Source organism: Colias croceus, chromosome 9, assembly GCF_905220415.1.
Source record: "Colias croceus chromosome 9, ilColCroc2.1".
Classification (NCBI taxonomy): domain Eukaryota; kingdom Metazoa; phylum Arthropoda; class Insecta; order Lepidoptera; family Pieridae; genus Colias; species Colias croceus.
This window is the reverse complement of record NC_059545.1, coordinates 1819722-1827147: the sequence shown is the minus strand read 5'-3', so window position 1 is coordinate 1827147 and position 7426 is coordinate 1819722. Positions and strand designations below refer to the sequence as shown.

Here is a 7426-nt window from a genome sequence, read left to right as displayed (position 1 = left end):
GAATGTTTAGTGGTTGTTAGTCAAAATTCAAAACAGATAACCTTAAAACTAGAATAAAAATAAAACGCGTGAACAATAAAAGTGCTCTGACGGAAACAATGGGAATGTTGGAAACGTAAGAGAGTCAACGAAATTAAGACTAGAGGATCATTTACACTGTTTCCGCGAGAGCCTTATCACATAAAATGGCGACATTTGGCGTCTATTTTCTTCTCTACAACAATTGTCCTGAGAATAAATGAAATTGCAGTAAATATCTGTCACAGTGGCAAGAGATATGATATAAAATGTGAACTAAGTGATCAGTATGAACTGCAAGTTTCCAATTGCTCTGGTTACGTAGAAGAGGGGTAGAATAGTTGTAGCGAAGATCGTAGACCAATTCTGCATCAGACGTCACGCAGGATCTGTAACAAACAAATAATTTCTATTAATTTTAATACCACACAGTATAAGAAATGACTAGAATAAGAATCGACACTTAAATATCGAATTATGCTAACTTTTAGACCAGTTTCGCCACTGGCTAATAATGTCCTTGATAGCCCAACAAATGTTTCTGATAGCTAATACTTTTTGGCGTTTAATTTCATACATAAGTCATTCTAATTGACAGATAAACTTAACAGAACAAATCCAGAAGTTGTGAAACCGGCCATTTATCTTGTACATTATAGAAAACCTACGCGTTATTATAAATCTATTATCACGCTGCCAATTCTACAACTGAATGGAGATTTAGAAACAACATCACAAGATGTCTTTGTAATAAAAACGACTACATTCTTTCGAATAAAACTCCCTAAAAAAGCTACATTAACATCAAAAGCCTAGCCTGTAGCTACTCCTCTATTGATCTTTTCAACAAATATTTCCATAAGCGCCACATTGCTTTTACTAGACCAGGCTACGGTGACGTTGCAAATATTTTCAACCTATTGTTGGTCTATTGTCAGAACTCACTAATGGTACGTTTGGCAAACTTGCTGAAAGCGGGGTACATACTCAAAATGCACTTATGACACCGTATCTGATTATACAGTCAAGGGAGAGAGATTAATTTTTGCTCAATGACTGCGCTTAAAGCTAATAGCGTCTTCATTATGACTGTGGACAGATGTCGTGAAGTACTGCTGTGCGATTTTTTGCAATTTCATTTGTAAATAACGCGATGTAAAGCAATGAATAATAATGCTAGAGACGTGACGAAAACTGTTTATCTTTGAAAATATGTCCCAAATGATCGATAACAATCAAGATTATAGAATCTATTGTATATAGGGTATGCACGTGACTAACATTAACTACTTTTTAGTACCACGACAACTATAGAAGCACGAAGGCAAATATAACAACTCTAACATGTGTATCACGTGGCTCATTCACATAAAGAACTACATTGACTGGAATTAGGTCATCGCTGAAATATCTATAATTTACCGTATCCCACCAACATTAACATGACGCGACGATATCAAACGCAATAGTACAAATTTCCAACACATGCCTCACAGCTATAATATCGGCGCGAGAATTAAAAAATCACGACTACACGCATCTTCAAACAATCTATTTTCGTGATAGCAACAACTATGGGACCTACTTAATAAAACGCCAGTCTTTATCAATCCGTTTCGTCATGGCCTCGATTTCGCCCACGCCCCACCGTATCGCCGCAATTTACCCCGTTTCTTAATCCTAAAGATATAATATGACCTATCTTATCAATTAACTAAATTGCCAATGTTCCCTCGATAGGAAACCATCGTAGCGCGACCCTCGACCGTTTGTTCCGTCGCACGCAATAGAGCTCTGAACTCTTTGGGTTCCCAATTGCGATCTCTGCCAAGAATGTCCCTTTCCCTAACATTTATTATGTCTGGGTTATTCGCGTCTAACCTTAGTTAATCTCGTTTTTAAATTGTATCATTCGCAGGCGTGGCATCGACATATACCTACCTATGTCGACGTCTAATTATAATTGTTCCAGTAACAATGTCTCGGTGTTTAGGAGAGATATTGTATAATTAATGTATTTTGAAAGTTGTTCTAGATAAGCCATGGACTTATTGGTTGATACGCCGATAAGAAAGCAAAAGCCACTGGTTTTAATCAGCGAGCTAGACCGCTATTAGAAAATTAATCTATTACAATTGTAAGAGATATTTGTCATGCCTTATCTGTGGCTTATGAGCGTGTAAAAACATAGATCGGAATTGATATCCTATTCAAAGTTTCTAATAGAATAATTGCAGATATGGGAACGATATTAATGCAAAGCTAATCTTTAGGTGTGTTTAGTTTGTAGATTTGTGTGTATTTATTTATGTATCAAATCACTATATTATGTTTATCTATATACTATGTATTTTTATTTAAATTTTCCAAGTGCCTGAAAAATAAATTTTACGCATTACACGCATGAATATAAAATAATATAATATAATTCATTCTCTTATTCGAAATTTGCAAATAAATATTAGCTAAATACACAATCCTTGCCACATTTAAAATTTCCAGACAACCAAAAACTTTCACTAACTATCATTACATAATACCTGTTGTGCTACCTTAAAAGAGACAATTCAAACACCGAAGCGAATCGTTCGAAAACAATTGTTCAAATAAAAGAAGTATTATCAATTACACAGCATTACAATGTCAACAAACGAACAGACAATTTTCACATTTTTCATTAGCACTGTTGCCACGTTACGAGTTACGACCCGTCTTTAATTAAAACAAGAATCGATTTACATAGCCCATATATATATATACAATTAAAGCATTAACGTCATTACGAAACATTTTCCTAATTGATGTATAGAATATGTTGGCCAAGTGACACAATTTCCATTGTTACGGCCGCAGCTGAGCAAATTGTTCATATACCTATGTGTTGTGACGCAACACCTGCGCACACATATGCGAACGTTTGTGCACGACGCGTGTGTGTGTGTGTGAGTTTTATATATACTTCTCAAGTTTGTCGTGTTTGTTACTGAACTTCTTCTAAACGGCTGAACCGATTTTAATGACTTTTTTGTGCCTTCATTTGGATTCGTAACATGGCTAACGTAAGCGAATACGAGCAAGAGCATTTTTTTTGTAAATTGTGAAACTGTCTTGGTGGTTTTTTAATAACTTACTGCGACTAACCATAACTATAAGTAGCTGTTATGATTTTATTTGTGTATTTGTGTTTGTTTGTTTATTTGACTTTTGGCTAAATGTTTGTCAAAATTTTCAAGGCAGGCAAGGATTTGCTTGTTCAGACATTGTTTTAAATACGTGTTTTATGAGTTGTGAGGGTTTGAAAAAGATCGATTTCATCATATGTTTATTTTGTCTAGATAATAATGCAAGAATGTGGGATGGACTATTTTTTTTTAATTACCTTTGAAAACGCGGGTAACAGCTAGATTCTATATAAAGTATATAGTAGTATATTTTCGAACCCACACCCTCTGGAGCAATATCTAATACATCACCACTGAGCTAACAGGTCAAACTCAACGATTATGTAAAACGAGTGAGTTGGACATAATTGCAATTGGTCAGTGCATCGTAAAATGAACATGGAGAAGGGTGTAATCCTTTGAGGATGCTTAAAACCTATTTACTATGTGGTTATTAGTAAGGATTAGTTTAATATAAAGAATGTCCTACTATTGGTATACTAAGCGCGAAGAGACTAGTAGTTTTGCATACACTAATCACGTAAAAAATACTTAACATCAAAATAACGTCATAAATTGTTTGCTAAATTTTTCCTGAAAATCCATGTTTTCTTCTCTAGCTCCGCGCAGCTGGCATATACCGCTTCTCTAATGTGAGCATTTTGTCTATGAAAACGTAATCTTAAACGATAGCTCACGTACTGCGTGTGCACACATAGAGTTTTAAGAATTCGTCTATTTGAAAAAAGAATACGTCTGGTATTTATAAAAAAACTAGCTTACCGCCCGCGGCTTCGCCCGCCTTCTCTAAAACGATTTGAGATTTAAACTATCCTATCTCTCAAGTTGGATCGAACTGCACATGGTGTGCGAATTTTATTATAATCGGTTAAGTGGTTTAGGAGTCCATTGAAGACAAACATTGTGACACGAGATTTATATATATTAAGATTTTACGTACTCAGCGTATGCAAAACTACAACCTCCTTTGAGCTTAGTATACCAATAGTGGGACACCCTGTAATGTATAGGCATTATAGTAATGATTATGAATGCGTGTATTTGTTGGTCTTGCTTTCACGTCGCAACGGATCGATCGATCGATCGATTTATGATATGAATTTTGTATCCTGTTATGTACTTAGGCGGCTAGAGATTGATATAGGTTATTTTATATTGCGGTGAAACATCTCATTCCCACGGGAATTTCCTTTAGCTACGCAGGCAAAGCCGTGGGTGGAAAGCTAGTTCGATATAATTTTTATATACATTGTGTACTGGCATATACCTTATTTGAGTAAAAGCATTGGAAAGAAGGAACGAGAAATATTTAAATATATTAGAATACATGATTAACATATTATGTACTCTCCCGTAAAAGCACTAAGATAACAAACCCAATTTTTATTCCTGTGATCATTTAATATGATTTATAAATCGTTATTAACTTTTTTTTTTGCTATTACTCTCACGAATAAAATAAATTTACATATATCTACATATTTAGAAATATTTTTCAAAATTCACTAGAGAAATGTGAGTTCACTTTTAAACGCGAATGCCGAATATACATGCCTACATACTTATATCTCAAAAAAAATATATAACATACTATTTAGGTCAAACTACGTATAATAATATAATTTCCATAAATTCGACACTTGTATCGTACAAATACAATTATACAAACTTCACAACATCGTATCCAGGCGCCTACATTTCAAAACAAACCGTTTTGGAAAACTTCCATGCTTAAAAATCAATTCACAATTCGCTAATGCACTTAGGGTGCGACCACAGACACGACACAAGCGATAGCGGGTAAATAACATTACTACATATATATTATTAACTTTTTAGTATTATAACACACGCTTTAAAATGTTCCTTGCAATGAACCTAATACAAATGCCAGCTCATCTGGTTGAATCTGCTATCTGAATATAATAGAATAGAATTCATTTATTCGCAGTAAAAATCAAATACATAAATAACATACACAAGTAAAATCACAGTTTACCACGACTCAGCATATGGTTGAATCAATGACTAAAAGGCCAGTGTTTTCATGTGTAAAGCGTGATTTGATTGATTGACTAGCGCGTTCATTCACATTCAATTGAATGACTGAAGAACATTAAATCGCCACATTCGTGAACGCAACCTTAACAGTATGGGAACCGGCAACGTGACCGCGCAATGAAATTTATTTTTCCTCACTTTTGGCATGTAGATTTCACGGTACCGATAACAGCGGGTACCTTAATTGTTTGATAAAACGTTAATTTCATTTACAAAAACTTTAAATGCATACAAATTGCGACACGTCACTGTGCCGATAGGAGCGATTAAATATTCTTGTTTTAAAAAAAATGCAGTAAAAAAAAACTACATTTACATGTACACATTATTACAATTAATTTAAAGATAGTAAGTAGGTTCTGTTTACAAAAGTAAATACAATTTAAAAAATATCTCACCATTGCTGAAAGTGGTAGTATACTGGTGACGCTCTAGTTGATACCGAGATAGTAAATATCTGAAACAATAAAAAGAAACATTTAGTAAAAAATTAAGTACAACATATTAGAAGTACCAACACTGCATCCAATATAAATCAAGAACCTAAAATACATTTTAAAGCGACGTTACATCGCACAACCATTGTACGCAAAAGCAGCGTCAGCAAAGTCCATATTAAAAAAGCAATTTGAAAAAAATTCCCATCGCACACACACAGACACTCGCAAATACTTCGAGATGGCTGCCTTCTGTCTGGAACTAAAAATATGTTAAAATCGCGAGAGAAAATCAATAATAACCCCGCCCGCGCACACATAGACGGTAGCCATTCATCAAACGCAGCACGCACACACGCGCGCCGACTGCATTGCATCACACCATTCACTACGGTACTACGGATAGTACGGCAGAGTACTATAAATGGTTGCGTTTTCCGACCTATATAGACTGGCTGGGCGTCGCTGCAATCTCGACTCTATAGCTTAGGTACTACGGTGCAAGTGGCTTGGCAGGGATTATGCAATGTAAATTCGTTTCAATGCAGCAGAGTTTCAGTCGGTTTTCGCTTTGCCGCGGATATAGGACGCCGTCCGCTCTGAGAAGTCTACCGCGACAGACGGCTCTATTTATAGATAATGGCGATTAAGTTTAATGCAGTCATGTCGGCGATCGATTGTGATGCACCAGGCTGTACCGTTCGGAATGAAGTTGGGCTGCATTCCTCAACTTTGATTGGATATTTGCGCAATCTGGCGTCATTGTGACGGTTGTACCTACTCGAGAGTATATTTGCAAAGTTTTAGACGTACTGATTGCGATAAAACTGCATCGTACGTGTGTACTTAACAAACATATAACATCACTTTTTTATAATTTCCTTATTGAGATAAACGATAAGTACTTCGTTATACGTTAAAATAATGTAGGTACATACTTATTATACTGTTTTCATTAAAACTTTATACACCTCCACGCCATAAACATCATCCGCGCCATTTTGTCTCCCATCAAAACGCAGCTATAAAATAATCAATATAGTTATCTTTTCAAATAAAACATTTGCGAATTTATGTCGCCATGAAACCCGGGGAATAAAACAAGACGATTTTATGTGTATACAATATACATATTAACACACATGACTCCGTTTTCATTTGACTAAAAGCGTCTGCGTAGATTATCACCTACATTGGCATTAAAGCACATTTTAACATTAATTTATACAATATAATACATTAGATTAATTATTTAAGAACATAACAACATAAACCTTTTAAAAATCCACAAAGTTCGTTAAAATTATTAAAGATCTATTAAAGGTCTTGACTTTACATATCTTTTTAAATAGGCAATCTCAACATAGATAAAAACAAGACTTTTAAACTACATGATCATTTGCACAAACAAATATAAAACTAGTTACAGTATCTAGCCAACAATAATTAAGAGTCAAGTTTAACCGTAAGACAGTTAAGACACTAATAAATTCCAAGATGTCACAGTACATCATCTTACCCAACTTTGCGTTTTATCAGATAAGGCTTATCAGTCACATGTTTAATTAAAGCTGTAGTTCATTGGGCGCCACTCGCACGTGTGCTATTTTGTGATATACGAAAATACTGCGGCTTTTAATGCGATTATATCTAGGAGGAAGTTTGTTGATTATAGATTACTTGGAGTTAAATTTAATACCTAAATGATATGGCTCTTTACGTAGGTAT

At 34.9% G+C, this 7426-nt stretch overlaps 1 long non-coding RNA gene across 1 annotated transcript; it reads right to left on the bottom strand.

The window, feature by feature from the left end:
- Positions 1-324: 324 nt before the first annotated feature.
- On the bottom strand, positions 325-6006 carry LOC123694144. Its single transcript, XR_006751775.1, has 2 exons — positions 5660-6006; positions 325-407 (listed from the first exon to the last, which is right to left on the bottom strand). It is a non-coding gene; the product is annotated as an uncharacterized LOC123694144 (long non-coding RNA).
- Positions 6007-7426: the final 1420 nt, after the last annotated feature.